General features: G+C 35.9%; 1 pseudogene; it reads left to right on the plus strand.

The window, feature by feature from the left end:
- Window positions 1–14,111, plus strand: part of LOC149149208 (protein argonaute 1B-like) — a 73,025-nt pseudogene extending 58,914 nt beyond the window's left edge.
- The last annotated feature ends 10,284 nt before the right edge of the window (window positions 14,112–24,395 follow it).

Genomic DNA, 24,395 nt, shown 5'->3' on the forward strand with positions numbered 1-24,395 from the left:
GCACTAAGAACCACAGATCAATTCCTTCACCTCGGGTATGGAGTCATATATTGCTTAACCAATTAAAATTCTATGGCATTTGTACACTGAATTCACTCCAGTATCTACAATGATAGGATGCTTGTGCTTCAGAACTGGAAATATTGCTTGAGGTACTGCAAATTGACAGGCAGGTGTAGATTTTCACCATCAAGATTCTTTGAACTGAACACTTGAGCATTGTCTGTTATGACTTTGACAGGGCATTCAAGTTTGCTGAACATGCTTTCCTCATATTTCTTGAGATCCTCATAGGACCAAGCCAAAACATCAGTGTATTGCCTAAAAAGCTTAATATATCTCTCCTTATAATTAAGTGAAACTTCCTTGAACAATTTGACCAGCTTTGGTTCCTTCTTGTTTTGGGAATATTTAGTGTTCTTGGACAAACACCTAACCCTCTAGATTTAGTAGCAGATCTAGAAACAACAGACAAAGTAATATTTACCTTTCCTATAAACAACAGATAAAATAAGAGAACAAAGAACCTACTTGTAGCTTCCACTTGTTCCTTATCTCCCTTGACCGATTCCGTTGCTCCTTCCCGTACTTAAATCACTTGAGAAGTACCTGCACACAGACAGAAACAAGAACCCATCAAAGAAAATGATAATGATCTATTGCTTATAAATAACATGGAATCGAGAACATGATATACATATGAAAGTGTCAACATATAACACAAGCATAAGGGAAAAAGTTTTGAAGACTTTATTGATAAGAGGAAGAATTACAACCCATATGTGCTTGATCCAGTGACACTCTTCCAATTCAATCCCATCCTCTTCACCTCATGACAAGAAAGACACTTCAACACTATTACAATACTTGCAGTTAGCTCAAAACTCATACCAACAGCATCTCTCTACAATTTCCAGCCCCTGATCTCTTAGATGAGTGATCTTTTTATAGGTGAATGAAGGAGGTTATGCCATCAATGGTGATAATGAATGCCTTTCTAAATTTAGAAATTAGTTCCATGGAAGAAGGGATAGGGGATTGATGTTTCCTAACACCCTTCCTCATCCAAATGCGAACTCAAAGGAGCAGGTGGCATTGAGAAACTTCTAGAGGCTTCCAATGGATAAAAAATCTTCAAACCCTCATGGAAGTTTGCTCAAATTCTCCCAGATTAGGCCAAAGAGGGACCAAGTGCACTGCATAGCACCCTGTCAGTGTATGGTTTACATTGTAGTGCACCCTAATGAAGGCCTACTTGCGATGATCTTCTTAGAGGTAGTTTTTGGATGTTTTTAGTGATGGAACTTCTTGGGAAGTGAGGCATTTTGATGACTAACTTCTTTAGGGCATGTAACAACTGCACTAGGGATTGATGAGACCTAATAATATCGATCTATAAGTTGGGCTCGATATGCCCAAATGGATCTGTAACAGTTGCCCCCTAAAGCATGAAGTCAAAAATATATATGTCGAGTGAAATGCTTTACCATGAGGAGAGCAGGTTTCGAAATGGAAGGTGACCTGCATCAATTACATTATATATATCATGATAATTTGATTTTTCTCATGAACTAGATGAGGGAATGCATACCCATGCTGAGCTTATAAACTTTCATTACATGTACAAATATAGTTGTCTACAGATATAGACCCATGAATGGTTAACCATGAATGTAAGGCCATTGTATATTTGATTTAGTACTCCTGAAAATATCGCAGCCCAGATGGATGGAAGTAGATTCAGGGTCTTCAATCTCATTCAATCTTTTGCTCAAGTACAAGTCTAACCATGTGAATAGATGTTCTGAAGTTGAACATGGAAAGACATTGTCTGATTACCAGCCAATGATGTAAATCGTTAATAGATGCGAGAGGAATCACCGATGATGATAATGACCCTCAAGGTACTATAGTACATTTCGCATGGTGTGAATAAATGATGTGATGTTGAACACCATAAAAAGTCTTTCAGTCAAAGGCCATTGATGTCAACCTATCGCCGGAAGCGAGAAACCTACCATTGATGTATGCAAGCTTCAAGGTACTGAAGGGGTATTTCTGAGTCAACTTCTTGGATGATGTGTTGATGTCGACAAGAAGCGGCTCGTCACAGGAGGGCCTTGATGTACCCCACATCTATGACACAAAACGAGGTAAATGATTTTGGAGATGAAAAATCGACTGACGACATAAAGTTCAGGAATGGAGGTCATGAAAATGAAGGTTTACGATATTGCAAAGGGTGAATTTTTGAACTGAATGACTTCTCTTGAACATATCGACGACACTGAATGAATTGGCAACATTGACCCAAAGAAAATTAATGGATGTTTGATAGACCAACGGTATGATAACCATCAAGTAGATAACCCAACCAAAATAGTCATGGAGATGAAGTGAAAGTATCATGTTTAAGAGAGACTTGCTACCATAAAGTTTTCTTGGCTTTTTCCCTTTTTCCCCAGTCATTGCTGACCAGTGCCTCTTTATTTTTATCAAGCTTGAGGAGGATAACATATGCTTGTTGTATAATTTCACCCTTCAGGCGAATCCATCGCTATTTGATGCTTTAACAAGTCAGGGAAGGTGAAACTCGGTCTTGTCTAGATGGACAAGCTTGTCACTATTTGATGTTTTTAACGAGTTTAACGATAAAGACAACTTGGTCATTTTCATGTTTAGAGAGTTTGAAAAGGGATGAAAAGGAAACTCCATAAGTTCTTTTTTGTAAAATAATCTCTCAAGTCTGAAAAAGTGTAAAATAATACAATAGTGATATCATTTCCAATCCTTTAACGAGCTGGAATATACAAGCGCTCGACAATCTTTTCATATTTATAGAGTCTGAAAAGAGTTTAAAGAGGACTCCATTTTGAGGAACGAGTGGTGTCTAAGGCAGCAACTAGTTCTGGTGATGTTGTAACTTCTCAAAACATGTTGATTGATGTGAAGAGGATGGCTAATAAGACCACTCATTGCAACTGTTCCTCAAAAAAGGTAAAACAATCAAGTGAAAGTGTATGATCGGCCAAAGGGATGGTGGCGATGGGATGAAAACAACCAAGGCTCATCTGATGAAAAGGCTAACAGAATGGAAATCACGAGGGTTAAAAATGGAAATGGGTTCATTTTTACAAAAGCTTGAACCATAGGGAACTATGCTTGGATTCAGTTTCATGTTTACACAAGCTTGAAACGAAAAACTATGCTTGAAACTAGTTTCATTTTTACACAAGCTTGAAATGAAAAACTATGCTTGAAATTGGTTTACGTGCCCCCAACATGATGAAAGGGAGAGTCTCCTATAACTAGATGGAAGTCATTGTGGTGAATTAGGACGGTTATCCAACACCTTTTTGGCTTCGTCCAGGTAGGGGCAAAGTTGAATGGGGTGATTCCCTTCACATAACCTACAAGAAAACTTTACCATTAGGTGCATGGCCCCCAAGCTTCATTACATTCACCTAAGTAGACTACTCATGGCTATCAGGTGGATGGAATGAAGGTTCTTTTACGAGATCAAGTGAAAGACTTGAATAGGATTTTATGAGATCTACTCAAAGACTCGACTTGGAACTTGGGACCTTGTTTCATTTTTTAATGAGCTTGACACAAGACAAGAACTTTGCTCAAATTCCTTGTTTCATTTTTCTAACGAGGTTGACACAAGACAAGGGACTCTCCTTATCGACCTGTTTCATTTTTTAACGAGGTTGACACAGTAAAAGAACTATCCTCATATTACTTGTTTCATTGTTTAACGAGGTTGACACAACTCCTCATAGGAGCTATTTCATTTTTTAACGAGGTTGACACAGTAAAAGAACTATCCTCATATTACTTGTTTCATTGTTTAACGAGGTTGACACAACTCCACATAGGAGCTATTTCATTTTTTAACGAGGTTGACACAAGACCAGGAACTGTCCTCGTGTTCCTTGGTTTCATTTTTTAACGAGGTTGACACAAGACAATGAACTATCCTCAAAGACCCTTGTTTCATTTTTTAACGAGGTTGACACAAGACAACAACCTATCCTCGAATTCAATCACAACTCATAAGAGGTCATGAAGGAGAGATCAGGTTCCAATGCCCATAGTACATGATGTACAACATCACTGAATTGATTTTCAGTTGATGTAGGTATGGAACAGGTTGCCACATAATTAACCCATGGCGGGGATGATACCATTGGTATAAATGGACCATTTAGGGAAGATGGTTGACTGGGAGCCATATTTGGACTAGGAAATGAAAGTTGGTCAACGGTGACAATTCTGCCTTTATGTGGGAAACAAATTACTCGAAAGAGTGTTGAAACAATAGCTCCCATGCCATAAACATAGTCTCGCCCAAGAAGTAAATTGTAATCTAATGGTCTTGGGACTACCATCACATTCAGATAAACGATTTTTCCTCCCAAAGTAATAGGTAACTGAGGGAGGATCCCTAATGGTCGACTGGTTCCTCTATTAAAACCCAACAGATTCTGGGTAACTGGCACAAGCAATGGTGAACCGAGCGCTTGCCAAATAGTTGAGGAAAGGATTCTCACGGATGCACCTTCATCTATAATAGTGCTAGATACAATCATATTACAAACCTGTACTATGATTTGGAAAGGCACATAAGAAGGAAGATAGAATCCTGCCAGTCAGTTCCAATCAAAGGAAGTGACTAGACTACTTGGAGGGGGTACTGTAGAAACAGGAGAATTAACCCCTTGAGTTACGAGAACTGGAGTATTTTCTTCATGTCTTGATGGAACAGGTAGATTGCCCCCAAGCTCATTTGAATCTAAAGAAACAAAAGGAACATGAGTGGTATCATATTCACTCTCTTCGGGAAAGGTACGATTTACTGAAGGTGAAATCAAGTCAATTGTTACCTTGACCTGTTGATTTGGGTTGGGTATAGACTCATAGGATTCAATTTTAGAGAGAGTGGGTTTGACCGACGGTTGATTTTGGTCAGTCAATGCATCAACTAGTGAAGGATTTAGGGAGAGTTTCCTGTAACCAGATGGACGTCCCTACGGTGAAGCAAGATGGTTATCCAAGACTCTTTTGGCTTCGTCCAAATAGGTACAAAGGTGAATGGGATGATTCCCTTCACATAACCTACAAGGAAACTTAACTTTACCCTTATTTCCTTGAACTTTAGTACCACTAGTTGATGGTGTGTCAACAACATAATCTTGAGAAGTTGATGGCACAGGATGATGTAAATGAGAAGACCATTCTTATAAGATTTGAGGAATATCCAGAAAATTCCAAAGAAGATGGTATCCCTTACAAAGTTTGCATGGATATCGAACTTTGTGAGGCTTAATGGATGGTTTCTCATCTGATGTTGCATTCAAAGCAATGGTTGCTTGGTTTTTCCTCTGTAGAACTTACTTCTTCTTCTTCTTCTTCCCTTTCTTCTTCTTCTTAGCCACCTGGTTAATAGTACCAATACTTTCACCAAGCGAAGAGGAAGAAGGCAAAGGGTCAACCTTAGGATCAACTGGAGGTTGCTTTTGTCCAGTTGGAGGTGTACTCAATTGTGGAGAAAACAAGACATTTTAAACCAAGGAGGTTGAAAACAACCATACTGGCAAGCCAATGGTAAATCCAGGAAGGGACAATGTAGCCATATAAGGAGCACCAATATTTCTGAAAAGAGGAAAAGTACTAGGATTCCCATCAAAAGGAATCCCTTGATCGGTGGACTCCAGATTTTTCACCATATGTTTCAACCTAAGATCAACTAAGGAGCGAGCGAGGAGGATGTTATCTACGGTCAATTAATTTTTTATGACACTGGAACACAACTTCGCTTTTTCATTTTTAAAGAGTTGAGAAAAACCAAAAGATGACACTAGTCGCGTTTGATGTTTAATGAGCCTGAAAGGACAAGTGCTCAGATGATCCTTTTACTTCTAAAGAGTTGAAAAGGAATGAAAGTGACTACTCTAGAGATTCTAGACAAGAAGGTTTACCAGACAAATCACAAAACTGCAATATACACCTTGGTGATCAATGAAAGAGAAATGACCAAGGACTTTACATATGGCAGTCAATCTTCCCGAATGCTGTTTTTGGTGCGTTGCGATTGCTAAGGTGACAGACTCGTCTTCCTAGGGATAAAATATTTCAACCTATTAGGGTCTCCCACCATATACTCGATGGTATAGGGAGAAAAAGTCTGTACTAGCACTTATCGAATCAGAGAGGAGGAATCACCTAATCTCAGTGAAAATGATAGCCACTACGTTTAAAGACGCCAGAACACGTCTCTAGCCTAGACCTCTAGATGTTTTTCGTTATGTTCCAATGCGTTATTAGATTAATTGATGTAAATTTTAGGTTGATCTTGCTTAAAATTTTCCTTTGAAGGTTCACCACGAGATGTTTTTCGAAATTCCTAAGAATGCAACTAAAATGAGAAGCACTCTTTCCATTTAATTTCAGTAATGAAAATCCTAGCTATGAGGGATAGAGAATACAAGTACTTTTTGAACAAGCAACAAAGAGCACAAACTAATGCAATTCCCTAAACCATTCCTTTCAAGCATTCACAAACTACAAAATGAAAATTGCATGTATTTCTCTTCAGTTTCTCTTAATGTAAATGATGCAATAAGAAAAACTAATGCACAAATGATTTAGAACTCTTTTCATAAAAATGACGATTTGCGACAATTTCTTTTAAAGGGAAAGAAAGATTGTACGACACTTTTTATTTTAAAGAAATGAAGATTTTTGACAATTTAAATGAAAATACAAATCAAATTCACACATCAATCAATCGATCTTTCATGAATGAAGACTTTACGACAATTCAACTTTCGAAGGAAAAGACGATTTTACGACACTTTCTTTTGACAAAGATCAATCAACTATATTCTAACTTTGACTATAGACTGATAATGACAAAGAAAACATTAAAGAAACATTAATGGAGATGAAAAACTATTTTCTGAGACAAAACATCATTGACATTTAGTAAGCAAGCAATCAGAAGAATTTTGGCAAAAACTCAACCCAAAGGTGGGAATTTAACCTAAGGTTGATCAGCGCAGGCCAAAGAGGGACCAAGTGCACTACATATCACCCTGTCAGTGTATGGCTTGCATTGCAGTGCACCCTAATGAAGGCCCACCTGCGCTGATCTTCTTAGAGGTAGTTTTTGGATGTTTTGAGTGATGGAACTTCTTGGGAAGTGAGGAATTATAATGACTAACTTCTTTATGGCATGTAACAACTGCACTAGGGGTTGATGAGCCCTAATAGTATCAATTTGTAAGTTGGGGTTGATGTTCCCAAATGGATTTGTAACACTTTTGGGTTTCAATATTGTGATCTTGAATCTGTTCATCCTGTGAAAGGAAACCATCACCTGTTCCTTCTTTAAAATAGGCTCCATCAAAGAAGCACTTCCACACCCCTTTTGTTGGCACCTCTGCATTTACATAGGCTGAAGTAAGCTTCCTCTGGTTATCTTCAGGCAATTTTGCATTGTCATGCAGCATGAAGCAAGAAAATTCATCTTTTTCCTGGCTATAGATAGGTCAATTACTTGCTTCGTTATTTGTGATTATTCTAATAAATCTTGTTTCTCTTTACAACGTCCTTTCTTCCCCACCAAAAATTTGTATGATAGCACAAGAAAAATCTGGTTTCAAAACACCAACCAATTTAGCCCCCCATGACCTAGATAGTAACATTCCAAACCTAGCAAGGATATTTTCTACCACTACATCCACTACCAAACTTTTGGCTGGAATCTAGGCTAGTGACACCAACATATCTCTAATGCCCACAGATACTTGACTTTATGTGAATCAAAAGAATAAAAGTCTCTGTAAGGTTTAGTAACTTGTAGGTTTAGCTGTTTCATTATTGATAATGGCATAAGGTTATGTGAGGCTCCTGAATCAAACATACAATTGTGCAAGAGTAAATCATGAACCAATAAAGAAATGTAGAAAGGAGGTGTTTAAGAATCTACCTCCTCCACATGTGAACCAAAAACCACTACTGGTTTATCTTCTTGCAAATTCACAATGTCATTTATATTCACATTCTGAGATAGATTGATCAACTCTATAATTTCTCTTTGATAAGCTGGTGTTTTAACCAACTCTATGAGGGGTACCTAAATTTTGGTCTTTTCTAACTCTTTGGTGAAACTAAACACATGGCTCTGTTTAGTATTCCTTTCATTCTCATCTTCACTTTTCTTCATGACTGAAATCTCTTGTGGAATGGAAACAAGTTTATCTAAAGGAATTTTTCCACTTTTGTCTTGAGAGGACTCACCTTGAAGCATTTGAGTCTTGCTACTTGTATTCTGCTGCTTCTTTTCTTTATTCAATTGTTTTATAGGCTGTGGTTCTTGTTCTTATGGAGTCGCCTTTTGTAAGGGAGCTGGAACTTGCTGCTCACCTTCGTTTTCTTGAATTCTAGATCTTTTCCTTGATCTCAAGTCATATTTCTTATGTAGTTCATCAATCAGAAAACCACTTCCAACATTCATCAATTTCATTATCATCATAGATGACATCCATTTCACTATATTCTCCTCCCTCAACACCTAGTTCATCTTCATCTACTGCATACAATGTGAAAGTATGGTCATCATGATCCTTGGAATGCTCTTGTACTCCATCACGATCTGCCTCTATATACAGTGGTGCTTGAATCTAATCTTGATCTTTTCTCTCCCTCTGTAAAATTTGCAGAGGTTGTCTTCTATATTGAGATTAAAATTTATATTTTGTTGTACTTGCCTCTGAGAATTCTTACTCTCTAATTCCAATTTAATCAATTTACTAGACAAATTCCTAATTACATTATTCATATCCTCTAATGTTTGATCTTGAGAAGATTCTACTTTAGCCTTTCCCTTATCTTGGATAGGTTTTGCATCTGGTGTTTTACCTTTAGCCACCAGATTTGCTTCTATCTCTATTTCATTTGTTTGGATCTGATCAAGGGTTGGGGATCTCCTCTCCCTCAATGTGAATCCAAAATTTGACTCAAAAGCCCCTACAAAAGTTATTTTTGCACCAGAGGACGGGGCTTAATCTCCACTGGAAGACTATTGTACAATTTATTAAATCTTCGAAAAAAATCAACTACAGTTTCATCATATTTCTTTTTTATAGCATTAAACTCTGTGAGTGAATACCCATGGTCTATTTTTTCTCCCCATCTCTGGGTGAGCGAGTGATCCATCTCTTCCCATGTTGTAATAGAGTTATTAGGAATCCATTTAAACCATTTTCTTGCTTCTCCATCCAAGGATTGGACAAAAAGTCTTAGAACAACATCCAGGTGTTCAACATTTAGGTTTTCTACAAAATTACAAAATACTGATATATGATTATCTGTTGTTTGTTCATCCTCCCCTGTGAAACGAGGAAGAATATTCAAGTATTCTTGTGGCATTTGATTCAACTGTTGTGGCAATTGAATAGGTGCATACCTATTCATCAAAAATGTAGGTGCTGCCATATTTTCTCCTGAATTTACTGAACCTTGATTACCAACAAATGTGGAACCTGACTAAGGAGTAAATGGAGTGTGCAAAGGTGGTAATGTAGTTATAGGTTCAGGCTGAATAACTATAGCAGATACTGAAAAAGAAACAGACTCTAAAGACTGTTCCTAACAGTTGGGTTCTTGGAATGAATTGGATGTAGAAGGTGACTCTTGGTCAATAAAATATGAATGTGAAAGATGTGATGAACTGCTGCCTAGTGCAGACAGTGTAGGACTTGGTGTAAGTGGAGTTTTAGGCCTTCCAACCCTCTTGGAAACTATCCTCTCAGGATCTGAAAGGGCTTGAACTTTCTGCTATGAGGTATCTGACCTTGTATGGGGTCTCTTTGGAGCTAGAGTTATTTCTTTTGTTCAAAACAACCAAATATTTCCTCCTCACTGAACAACTAGAGGAAAATATTGAAAACCCAGGGAAAAGTGTTCTTGTCTTCTCCCCCTAGTAGTGGTGCCAATTAATGTTGTCCCTTAAGAAACCAATTTCTTGGCTGTGTAGAAATTGTGCTTAAGACATTAAGGTTTATAATTATTGTCACTTGTTTGTCACTTAATTGTATGTTGTATTCTCAAATGAAGGACCTGAAAGACTTGGTTTTAAACCCCCAATACTTAGGTGACATGAAAATCTGAGAATTCAATTTGATTGTTGAATATAAATGATGAATGAAGAAATCTTGAAGAATTCATAGACAATATGCTGTTTTACACAGAATCTACTATCTGTGACACTTGGGGAAGTTAAATATAATATGTTGTCTTACACAGAAACTACTATCTGTAACTTAGAAGAATTGCAGAGGTGGGAACTTCAAGTACAGGAGTGCTCTTTTAAGGGATTTTAACTTCATTTACATAAGAAAATAAAAACCTGCAACTTCATTACCATACTTAAAGGAATAAAATATTTAATGACACATAATAGAGAAGTCACAAAATCATACCCAACAATGGGTGGAAAACTTCTGATTCTTTCATTAATTGACAATTTTATCAAGAATACAATGGCCTAGTCTCTAGGTTCTCCAAAGTTCGAACCCCTTCTCTATAAATTTTCTTATTTTTATACATTATGAGACAGTTGGTAATCGCCAAAATTGTCAAACTACTTAACTATTCTCCTAACTGTCTAAAGTAAAAGTCATTACAGAATATTACATTGAGGGTAAAAGACACCTCATTCTCAAGAAAATAAAATAACAGGAAGTAACAAAAATTAGTAGGTAATGGCTATTCGTTGTTCGAATAAGTGGCTAGATTATATGGTCTGAGTGTTATTCTGCAAGTTGTGACCTTGTAGATGTCCTGATGACAGTTATACTGTTTTAACACAACAAACTACAACTTTACTATAACTCCGTGCATGAAATTGGGCCCACATATATATCGGGAGTGTTCTGATTGGACGAAACACTAAGAAAATTGACCAATCACCTTTTCGTTGGGATTTTAGTCATCTGCCTCTAACTTTGATCATTTTTCCAAAATAGCGAAATTGATTAATTTACACAGAATATGGCAAACCTTCAGTTACCACGGAACTCAAAGAATTAAAAATTTGGTTCATAAACCTGTTGTGTCGGCCTAAGCTATATGCAATCATCGTTCAATCACCCATTCAATGGATGGTCTGATGCCTTGGAACTCACAAAACTTTAGACTTGTTTGAACAAAATTTTATCACATCCTTTTTTTCAACGTCCCTTTGACTCCCATACGGACCTGGTAGGAAATAAAACTGCCAATTAATGATTTATCGGGTCCGATTTTAAAGATAAAACCTGATTATTTTTCGACCTGATATCTATCGGATCCCATCTCTTTCGATGGACAACTGCGATTGGCTCGTACTTCACCGAATTAAATTGTATTTCATACATCAATGCATCTGATTTATGAAATAAACCCTGTTCTAGTTAACCACATGATTATCGTCAGATCTATGGCTTGTTGATCGGACGACGCATATCTTCTCGTGGGTTTCTCACATTCAAAAGCCATCAACCAAATAAAATAAGTTATTTCTTTTAAATTTCTACTTTTCCATTTATTTCCGCTGACATGGGCAATTAATAGATGAAATCTGTGGAAGATGTGGAATGAGCAACGTGGGGTGGAAAGCTCTGGGAGCTCACCGTGGGGGTAAAGAATGTGTGGGAGCTTTGACAAGGTTGAACCCCCGCAGTAATTTTAGGCCACACATTGTGATCAACCATGCTAACGCCACAGTCAACTGCAGGGGTTGAGCTTTAATTAATCTTCATGCTCATTGCTTCCCCGCAACACACCTCAACGTACTTATCAAGGTATCTCTTGATCGTGTCTCTTGAACCTGCATGACCTTTAGACAATGGTTGATTTTTTCATTTTTTGTAATAAACTGAAAATATAATTAAAAGGAAAATAGATGCTACAACAGAACCTATGACAAAACAAGTCTATAACTCATACCGAGACAATGTATAATGACTTGCAATTTTGTTTCCTTATGTAGAGATGAAAAAAAAAAGGATAAAATTTGTAGAGATAAAGGTATGAGACAAAATAGGGAGAGTTGAGACATTAAAAGTTTTTTAGCTTCCATGAGTAGAGTTAATTATTAGTCATTAAGTTGTCATTGTCAGAATTAATAGTGTCTTTCAAACCATCGAACTTTCCCAACACAATGACATATTTTTTTATGCAAGGTCTATATGATTACATGCTCATGTGCCATCCAAAATAATGAACAAAGAACCATGCACTATAATTTGTGAAAAAATGGGAGGAAAAGAACTCCCAAATTCCATATGTAATCTATGGAAGCACCATACTTTTTCACTATAGGATCAATAAGAGTATTGAGAAATAAGTGCCTTCATAAGACTGGGGATATGCATAAAGATAATTATGCTTTTAAGGTTACTTTTTGCAAATTATCAAATTTCATTGTTTTTAGTTTGAGGAATATCATCTTAAAATCCTTGTTATGCCTTATTTTGTACAAAGTCATTGTTTATCCATAACTATAAGAGAACCCTTGTAATGTTATATTCAAAATTCATGGTTTAAAGTGAAATTTTTTTGTAATTGTGGGATTATCCCTGTATCCATATTATCCATATTGAAACGACTATTTCCATGTAGTGAGTTGAATCTCTGTGGTGGTAATTCCAGACCTCTGCATCTCTTGCACCAAATTATCAACCTCCAGTTACTTTTGTGGTGGTTCAAAAATGTCACCATACAAGGCTCTTTGCAAACAACCATCTAGATTGAAATGCTACAGACAAGAGTAGAAACATATTTCTAGATCAAAAGATAATTGTTATGGAATACACAACTATCAATTGTCACATATTGTGTATGATAGTCCTCTATTGATCATAATTATATTGTAAGATTCCTTTTATTTTATAGAAGAGCTAGTGATTATGGTCCCTTTTTATGATATGTTGGGCACTATAGTTGACTCCAAAATTTGCCATCCAACAGAATTTGACTTTTACCTCTGCAGCGATGTTGGTGCTCAGGAACCATTGATATTTCATTTTCCATTTGGTTGGATAATAGGTTGATATCTTCTGAGGGTAAGATGTTATTATGTTTTCCAACTTAGAAGAAATGAACATGTTGACTGGAAGATTAACCGATCTATGTTTATGATGTTTATAGGGAACTAATAGATCTGCCCATTATCACGTTCTTTGGGATGAAAACAAATTCACAACCAATGGATTGTAGTCCTTAACCAACAATCTATGTTACACATAGATTTCTACCTCATCCCCTTTACCCCTAATGCATTGTGTAGATTAGATAACCTATTTTCAAAATCTTATAATTCGCTTTTAGTGTGTTTCTTATCAGTTTGGACTTTTACTTTTCTTATTGGTTTTTGAGTTATATATTGAAAATTTTATAGTTTCAGGTTGCAAAATTCATGTTTAAGTAGTAGGATAAGAGTTGAAAGTTATAGATGTAAAATATAAATAGATATGTAGTTGTAGTTGGTTTTAAGGTAAATATTAATTAATATTTGAAATAATGTTAGTTCTTGAGCAATGATTGTTTTTTTGTTTCGAAAAAATGATGTTTGTGCTCATCTAGTTGAAAATTGGGAGTTGGTTTTTGTTCTTAAATTGAAACAAATTTAGAAAAATATTAATGCCTTGTATATTTTATTGGGTTCCTATTGACTTGTATCAATTGGTTTGTGGCAGATATGTGAGATGCACATGCTTAATTTCTATAGGTAGGTCTCCAATGCTAAATCATAAATATATACTTGGTTCATATATTTGGGGATTGTCCTTGACATATATTTTATTTGTTATTATGTATAGGTACCCCAAGCATATTATGCCCATCTAGCTACATTTCGGGCTCAGTTTTATATGGAGTCAGAAACATCAAACAATGGTTCCTTATCTAGTGGTATTCCTAGTAGTCACATGACTCCAACTAGTTCAGGTTCTCAGAGCACTCGTGTACCTACAGGAACAAGTGTTCGACCCTTACCAGATCTGAAAGAAAATGTCAAGAGAGTTATGTTTTACTATTATATTTGGTACACAAATGTTTGACATTTTTAAGTTCTATATATCCCATCCCTTTGTTGGGTTAAGTAGGAAATTGAGTGACAGGTTAGTTGCATCATTTTGATGCTTTCACATTGTAAAGTTCTAGATTTCGAAAACTTAAGATCATGCTTAGTCACTTTCTTTTCACCTCTTGTACTATTTAACATTTTTTAATTGGTCATGGCCATTTTAATTAAAGAGACAATTAAACTTTAGTGTGAACATTTGTGTTGTGTGTTTTCATATTATATGGGCATGAATATTGTATGATATTTTTTTAATATAGTCACAAAATCATACTAATTCATTTATGTTGATTAATAATGAACACATAAAATAAATATAAAACTACTAAATTAGTAGCTTATATTGATTAATAATGAATATAAATAAAATGAATATACAATGACTAAATTAGTTGTTTATAATGATTATTAATGAAAGTAGATGAAATGAATATAAACAACTAAATCAGTCACTTATATAGAGAATATGAAGTTACCAAAAAAATATAAATGACTACTGTAAATGGTAAATTTGTGATTACAAATGACGATTAAAATTTTCATATATATGACTATTAGTAGCTAATTTATAGTATCTTATAACACAACCAAAATTTAGTCATATTTCTTTGGTCATTAATTGGTTTCAAACGATGACTAAATTTTGCATATATATGACTATTAGTAGCTAATTTACAGTATCTTATAACACGACTAACATTTTGGTCATATTTCTTTGGTCATTAATTGGTTTTCTTGGGTGATTATATAGTAGTATATTTTGTTGTGTATTTGGTCATTAATTGTGGCAATTAATGACTAAATTAATGAGAAAATTTATGGCTAAATATACTACTAGACATTAAAATTGAGACAACCAATTAATGACTAAGCTAAAAACAACTAAAAGTTGGTTACATTATAAGATACTGTAAATTAGTTACTATTGGTCACCGACTGAAAATTGATTATTTATATGCAAAATTTAGTCATTCTTTTAGTAACTAATTAGCCATTTTGTACTAGTGGTATATTCCATGAGTAGATAAATACCATGGGTCGATGAATACCATGGGTGGATGCCAATTTCCATTTGGATCATTCCTCCCTTCTTAAGAAGAAATGGTCCCCATTACGTGAAGTTCCCTCCTAATAGGCCTTTGTTCAATATAAAGAGCTAATGAAGAGAATGGTTTTGTTTTGTTAACTCATAACCATGGTGAATGAACATCTAAGGATAGAGATACCCTGTAATGCTTGTGACCAACTGTGATACTGATAGTGTGCGACCTAGTAAATGGACTTCGATGAATTTTTGGTTTGTGGATGACCCATAACAATGACAAATGAAGATACAAGGATAGAGATACCCTGTAATTTTTGTGACCAAGTGTGATACTAATAGTGTGCAGCCTAGAAAATGGACTTCAACGACAATAATTTTTTGCAGCTAACCCATAACCGTGACGTTGATTGCTGATGTAGTAGCAGGTGACTACATAGCCTGGGGTTGTAGGTCACATCTCCAAATAACCCAAGACGGATGTTGCTATGCTGAAATTGATGAATGTGAAGTAGGTGCCTACTAAAGAGGGGTGGGAGGGCACATCTCCAAAGGGAACCTGCTCCGAATGCTACTCAAGATATAAAAAATAATTTAAAATGGGTCTAACTCTGTCAATATAACTCAGAATATTTATTATAACTTGCTTTTGGAAATATAATGACCATTCTACATCTTTCCATGTGATTGAAATCCCTATTTGGACACTCCAGAAACTCAGATTCCACTGCAACTGTCCCATCGTGACAAAAGTTTTGAAAAAATAATCGATTTTAAATCAGTGATATCTCCCTCATCCGAACTCTGATTCGACCAATTTTTTTTAAATTGGGTGATTTTCAAGAGGGGATCAGATATGTAATCATTTTTTTGAGGTTCTGTACAAAAACAAAAAAAAATGATTGGAGATTCGCCATCCACAAATTTGTTAGAAAATTATATATTACAGAGCATTGGAACACATAAAATATTGCAGAAACATAAACACAGAAAACGCATAAAACAAGGGAGATACAGACATACATGGTTCACCCAATTTGGGTTACCTCCACAGAGAAACAACCAGTCCTTCCTTTTATATTATCCAACAAAATGAAGAGATAAAACCTATAGAAGATACGATGTAATTCCCTCTTTGCTCTCACACAATCTCCTCTCTCTTTCTCTCTCAAAATACACATATACAGAGCCACAATACTATTCCCTCATATATAGCAAGGGGTTTCCTTCTAGGGGAAAAAACCCTAAATTAAACACAACTTCTACCATCATATCATCCGCCTAATGAATGGCTCAGAATGACTACAAAATTACAATATTTTACAAGGCAATTTTACATCTATTTTTAGCTTCGGGGGTGCTGTCCTCGAACCCCCACCAAGGGGGGCTCATAAAAATTGTCATTGCCCCCCTAGACCCCCTACCAGTGATCAAATGGGTGGCAACGCGAACTGGGGTCCAATGCAGCGATACCTCTGAATAAAGAAGATAATCAGGCTCCACACCCAACAATATCCCACTTGGATATTGATTATAGAAACTCCACCACTGCTTCATTTGTTGGAAAATGACTCCACTTTGGACCTCACTATTTCTTATCTTCATCATCATACTTGAAGACCAATTGAAACTGAGAATAATCTTAGTTTCTCCCTGGTTACAACTTTTGTTAACATATCTGCAGGATTCTGGTTAGTCTGTATCTTTTCTAGCTTCAACTGTCCATCTTCCAACGCTGACCATATGAAATGGTACTTGAGATGTATATGTTTAGTCTTGGAATGGAATGCGGAATTATTTTCAATATGAATGGCACTCTGGCTGTCATTGTATAACCTACCCATCTCCTACTTCTTACCCAATCCATCCATAAAACTTTGCAACCAAATCATTTCTTTACTAGCCTCTATAGAAGCAACATACTCTGCTTCTGTTGTTGAAAGTGCAACAACACTTTGCATTTTTGAAACCCAAATGAAATTTGTTCCACCTACAGTGAAAACATACCCTGTGGTGCTCCCCCTGTTATCTCTATGACCTGTCACATGTACATAAACCTATCCCTGTAGAGAAATGTTTGAACCACTGAATTATAATGCTTGATTTATGGTACGTCTCAAATACATGAGAATACACTTCACTTCCATCCAATGTTCTTTTCCTGTATTGTTCATGTGCCTGCTTACAACTCCCACTACATGTGCAATATCAGGCCTTATGTAGACCATTACATACATTAAGCTGCCAACTACTAATGCATATGGAACTTTAGACATATAATCCATCTCATGTTGAGTCTTGGGACACATATCCTTACTTAGTTTGAAATGGCTAGCCAAAAGTGTAGTAATTGGTTTTGTGTTCTACATATTAAATATTTCCAACACCTTTTGTATATACTCATTTTAAGACAATGTTAATTTGTTAGTTTTATTGTCTCTAGTTATTCTCATACCAATGATTTTTTTTGTAGCACCCAAATCCTTCATTTCGAATAAATTTGTCAATTTTCCTTTGAGCACATTTATTTCCTACATGTTAGACCCTGCAAGAAGCATCTCATCTACATATAATAACAATATAATATAACTTCCATCATTTTTCCTTTTGAGATAAACAAAATGATGTGACATCTAGTATAACCTTTTTTAGACATAAACCTGTCAAGTTTTAAATACCATTGCCTTGGAGCCTATTGTAAGCCATACAATCTCTTCTTCAACATGCATACTAGTTTCTCCTTCCCTTTGGCCTCATATCCTTGTGGTTGCTGCATATAGATCTCTTCCTCCAAATCTCCATGGAGAAAGGTCGTCTTTACATATAACTACTCAAGATGGAAATCTTCTACTACTACTAGACTTAAAATAGTTCTGATTGAAGCCATTTTAATAACAGGATAAAATATTTCATCAAAGTCTATACCTTTATTCTGTGCAAACCCTTTCACCACTCATCTTGCTTTATACCTTTTCTACCTCCATCTTCTTCCTTCAACCTACAAACCCATTTATTTTGTAATGTTGTTTTACTTGTAGACAACTTGACTAAGTCACAAGTCTGGTTATGTACCAAGGAGTCCATCTCTTCTCTCATTTCTAGCTCCCACTTCTTCCTGCTTTCTACCTGCACTACTTCTTCATATACTTTTGGTTCACCAAAATCAATCAACAATACATAATATAATGAAGGAGAGTATCATTTAGAGGGTCTACTTATCCTGGTAAATCTTCTAACAACACCTTCAGGTGTTTGAGGTACTTGTTGCTGTTGTGGTTGTTGTTGTTGTTCTATATGTTGATCATTATGATTTTTAGGCACCTTTGCTTTTTTCTGTGATCTCATCAAGCACTGTGCATTCTATGTTTTCTTTTTCCCATTTCTTTTCCTGCATCTGATCCTTATACAAAGCATTTAATTGAATATGACATCTCTACTCTTAATGATTTTGTTATTTTCATAATCATATAAGTGATAACCAAAATCATTAACACCATATCCAATAAAGGTACATTTCTTTGATTTTTCCTCAAACTTTGTTCTATTTTCTTTATTAATGTGGAAAAAGACTTCAAAACAAAAAGTCTTTAAAATGAGTAGTTTACCTTTTTACCTGTCCATTGCCTCCTCTCAAATACCTCCATCCAAGGAACTTGAAGGCCCTTTGTTTATTAGATAAACAACAATATCTACAACATCTTCTCAAAATTGTAAAGACAATCCTGCATGCAATCTCATGCACCTTGCGCGCTCCATGACTGTCTTGTTCATCCTTTCTGACACACCATTTTCTTTTGGTGTTCCTAGAACTATCTTCTCTCTGTGAATTCCATGCTCTAAATAGTAATTATCAAATTCTTTGCTGCAATATTCACCCCCATTATCTGATTTGAGACACTTCAACCTTTTTCCTGTCTCATTCTCAACCAAATATTTTCATTCCTTGAAAGTATGAAATACATCAGATTTATTTAGAATACAATAAATCCATGTTTTTCTAGTTGTATCATCAATAAAAGTTAACATAATAGTGAGAGCCACGGAGAGATGATACCTGAGCAGGTCCCCATACATCTTCATGGAAAATATCTAATTTTTTACTCTTCTTTTCTTTCCCAACTCTGGGGAATCTGATTCTCTTATGTTTTCCATAAACACAATTCTCACAAAATTCCAAATCAATATGCTTCAAACCTAGGAACATATTTCTTGAGTGAATAATTTTCATCCCCTTCTCTCTCATGTGCCCGAGCCTATGATGCCACCATGTTGTATCTTCTCCTATAGATGTTAAAGCATTAATAGAATTAGAAATACCATTGCATAAATAAAATGTACCAACCTTTTCTCCTTTTTCTATTATCAAGGCTCCTTTAGTGACCTTCCAAGTTTTATCTGTAAAAGTAGTTAAATGACCTTCACCTCCCAACTACCCTATTGAAATTAGATTTTTCTTCAGATCTAGAACATGTCTTACCTCCTTCAATAGCCATTGGTTTCCATTATGTTTTTTTATGAAAACTTTACCCATTCCAATGATTTTACAGGGTTTATCATCACCCAAACAAACCTTTCCAAAATCTTCTTGAACATAATCATGAAAATGTTTCCTATCAGGTGTGGCATGGAATGAGGCCCTTGAATCTACCACCCAGACATCAATAATGTTTTCTAATGAAAGAATCAAAGAATCTTTCAACACATCACTTGTCACATTTGCTTCATGATTGTTTTCTTGTTGTGTGTCTCCTTCTTTTCCCTTCCGAGACTTACAATCTTTCTTCAGGTGTCCTTTCTTCCTATATTTCCAGCACACTATTCATGATCTTGACTTGGATTTTCCTTTCCTTGACTTACTATGATATCATGGGTTCTTTCTTCTTTCCATTTTTCTTCCCCTAGTCTCTGCAGTCAAAGCATTACCTGATGTCTCACCGGAGCTTCTATGTTGCATTTACACACTAAGGATTGCACCGAAAACATCATCAAACTTTAAAGTACTAGATACAAAGACAGAGTTACTAATGGCCATAACTAAACCATTCCAACTTTTTAGTAATGAGCACAAAAATAACAGAGCCCTGACTTCATCATTAAAATTTACCCCTATAGAACTTAACTAACTGGTAACCGTATTAAATTCATTTAAATGATCAGCAATATATCCACCTTTTGACATATTCATATTAAATAAACGATTAAGAAGAAATACATTATTTGAGGCCAAGGGTTTTTCATATATTTTGGTAAATGGTGACATTAAACCCTTTGCTGTTGTTTCCTTTGAAATATTAAGGGCTACCGACACTGCTAGGCACAACCATAGTGTTCCAAGTGCCTTTCTGTCAAGAATATCCCATTATGTGTTTGTCATACTCATCAACTTCATTGCCTTTCCACATAATGGTAGGTACATATATTTCTAATACATATAATCTTCCATCTGCATCTTCCACAGTTGTTAGTTTTGGCCATTACATTTCTTGACCCTAAACCTACCATTTTCCGCCATTTCTCCCACTCGAACCAGGAACCCTTCTCTCCTACAAGTTTATAAGCCAAATAGACCTTCATCTCCGATACAAATTGTTAGAAAATTATATGCTATAGAGAAATGGAACAAATAAAATATTGCAGAAACATAAACACATAAAATAAGAGAGACACAGATATACGTGGTTCACCCAATTTGGGTGACATCCATGTGTAGGAATTTACAGGGTAAGTGATGAAGGAGCATCCAGACTTAGCCAGCAATGTGATTGTTTGTTCACATGTTGTGGCTAAATGAGTTGAATTTCAATGGCCTAAGTGGTCAAAAGTCAGTTTTAGTAGAGAGAGTTGGATCTCTCGAAAACGATCTTTACTTCATTATTGTAATATTTAGAAAATTGTATTATTTTTAGACTAAGGGATAAGTTGTTAACATAGGTGTGTAACAGAGCTTAAGAATAGAGATTTAATTGTTAGATTGATTAAAATAGAGATCGAGTTGTTAATGCAGTTAGAATAGGATTTGACTCATAAAAGAGAAAAGAATGTAATGGAGAAGGATTAATTGAGATGATGGAGAATTAAGCGAGAAGCGAGAGTTTGATTGATAGATAGGGTTTTGAGATTGAGACAGAGGTTAAATAAATTGTTGTAATTGAGTCGAGAGGGACAAGACTCTGTAACTTCTATTTTATTGAATAAATTGATTAAGTGTGCAGTTGTGTGTTAATCTTGGTGCAGAATCTCATTTACATCTGTGTATCAGCATTCTAGACCCTAAATGGGTATTTCCTCTATTTTAATGCTTTAATTATAAATCTTAGCATTTATCGTTAATTGCGGTAATTTAGCGTTAAAGGTTAATCTTGGGATTAAGCGCTAAACCTTCCTTAAGCACTTTATTAAAGTTTGATTTAAAGCACGTGGGTTGTATTTGATGAGCGGGAAGCGGTATATCACGTGCCTTTCAAGTGGTAATTAGTAATATTCCGAGTACGTGTGATTAGCTTTAGAGCTCGACATGTAGCAAATGGAGGAGAGAGAAAACAACTTTTCTTGTGTGCCTCCGAAGTGATAAAGACCGTGCTTGAGTCCGCACGAGATTGTGCAACGACTGTTGGATCAGATGAGCAAATTGACAATGGAAAATCAACGGGCTAGTTAGCGATCAAGGAGAGCGATAGCCGTTAGATCTGGAGAGAGGAGATCAACGGTGTAGAGTGAAGCGCTTGTTAAAAAAGGGAAAGTCAAGTGGGACCAGCGGTATTTAGTGAGAAAAGCGAGACCCTCAGGAAAATTTAAGCCACGTACAACATCCGTTTAAACGCATCTAATTGGTTATAAGGTAACCATTATATTATTTTTAGACTACCACCTTATTTCATCAACCTCCTACGTCAATTTTGGTATCAGAGCACAAAGATTGGGTTTTGCTACAATAAGCATGCCACTAAGGAGAGGAGCTGGAATAGGACGAGGAAGACCTGAGGCAAATGTAGTTCTGCTGGAGGAGATATGGAATTTGCGTATAAGGATGGACACAATGGAGACTACTTAGAGGAGAGCACCTGACGAAGGAATTTCCAGTGCTGCAGAAGAATCTTTTGAGGAAGAAGAAGAGGGGGAAAACGAAACTACCAAAGTTATCAAGATGTTGGCTAAAGTAGGTGGAAAACCAAAGGTGGAAATTCCTGTGTATGAAGGGAGTCTCAATGCAGAAGAGCTGATGGATTGGATCAGTTCATTGGACAAATATTTTGACTATGAGGAGGTTGATGATAAAATGAAGGTGAAATTTGCAGTTACTAGAATGAAGGGTCATGCAACTATTTGGTGGGATGAAATACAAACATCCAGAACAAGAAGATCAAGCAATGGGATAAAATGGTGAGTAAAATTAAAGCTAAATTTATGCCAAAATATTATCAGTTAAATCTTTTCAAACAGTTACAAAATTTAAGGAAAAAAGCAATGTCTATCAAAGAATATATAGAAGAGTTTTATAGGCTGAGTATTAGAGCAGGACATGTAGAGGATGACATGGATAAGGTAGCCAGATAAATCAATGGCTTGAGATATGACATAAAGGATGAGATCAGCTTTCTAAGTCTGAAGACAATTGAAGATGCCTATCAAGTAGGTTTGAAAGCAAAAGAGAAGATGTTGAGGAAACAAAATCAGAGGAATAGAGAGAAAAGTTCAGTAAGAGGTAGAGGAACTACTAGACCAAGGTTTCAGCAACATCAAAGTAAAGCAGGAAGTTCAAGTGGCAGACCACCATAGAGAGGAGACTTTAGTAGAGGAAGATTTGCACCCAGAGGAAGAGGTCAAGGAAGAGATATTTGGTGTTATACATGTGGAGAATGGGGACATGGATCATGGGATTGTCCTCATAATAAAGAAACAAGTCAGAGGAATGTGAATGTGGCTGAGGCAAAGGAAGAAAAACCTCAAATTGCAAACAAGGAAGAATCCCTTGAAGTAGGAGAATCCCTATTGTTGAAAAGGGTATTGCTTAAGGCAGAGAAAGAGATTGGAGAACCAGCTCAGAGAAAGAGTTTATTCAGAACTACATGCAAATCCAAAGGAAAATGTTGTAAAGTGATAATTGACAGTGGAAGCATTGATAACCTTGTTTCTACAGAAATGGTGGACAAGCTAGGATTAGTGAAGACAGTACACCCTACTCCTTACAAAGTGTCATGGTTGCAAAAAGGACATCATATTATTGTGACAGAATAACGCAAGGTAGAGATATATATTGGTACTTATAAAGATGTGATATTGTGTGATGTAATGCCAATGCATGTATGCCATGTATTACTAGGAAGACCTTGGCAGTTTGATAGGAAAGTTATTCATGATGGGAGGAGAAATACTTATACTCTGGAGAAGGATGGAAATAAACATACACTGCTGCCATTGAAGGATGAAGTTGACAAAGGAACAACTGGAAATAGTGTTATGCTGATGAGTGGAAAGGAGTTGTTGCAAGAGGTTGGAAAAGGTGAGGAAATGAATTTTGTTGTCATAGGGAGACCTAAGGTAATTTTGACTTCCACAAATTTAGATGATTGACATGAAGAAATTAAAACTTTGTTGAATGATTTTGCTGATATTATTGTGGATGAGTTTCCAAATGCATTGCTACCAATCAGGAGTATTAGTCATCATATTGACCTAATACGAGGAGCAAGTTTGCCAAACAAAGTAGAATACATATTAACTCCTCAAGAGAATGCAGAAGTTGGAAGAAAAGTGGAAGAACTGATGTCTTAGTCCATGTGCTATACCAACAATACTCAGTCCAAAGAAAGGAGTTGAATGGCGTATGTGTGTAGATTCCAGAGCCATAAACAAGATCACTATTAGGTATAGATTTCATTTACCATGCATGGATGATTTGATGGATTGTTTGAGTGGGTCAAAGTATTTTACTAAAATAGATCTAAAAGAGTGGATATCATCAAATAAGAATTAGAGAAGGAGATGAATGGAAGACTGCATTTAAAACAAACAATGTGTTGTATCAGTGGTTAGTGATGCCTTTTGGACTCACTAATGCACCTAACACATTCATGAGATTGATGAATGAAGTCTTGAAGGAATATGTAGGACTCATTGTTTATCTTGATGATATTTTAGTTTTTAGTAGAAGCAAATAAGAACATGTGGAGCATCTTAAGTTGGTTTTAAGAACTCTGCAGAAAGAGAAACTACTGATAA

This window comes from Pinus tabuliformis, chromosome 9, assembly GCF_031772625.1.
Source record: "Pinus tabuliformis cultivar Carrire ecotype Pingquan chromosome 9, CPIR1, whole genome shotgun sequence".
NCBI lineage: Eukaryota > Viridiplantae > Streptophyta > Pinopsida > Pinales > Pinaceae > Pinus > Pinus tabuliformis.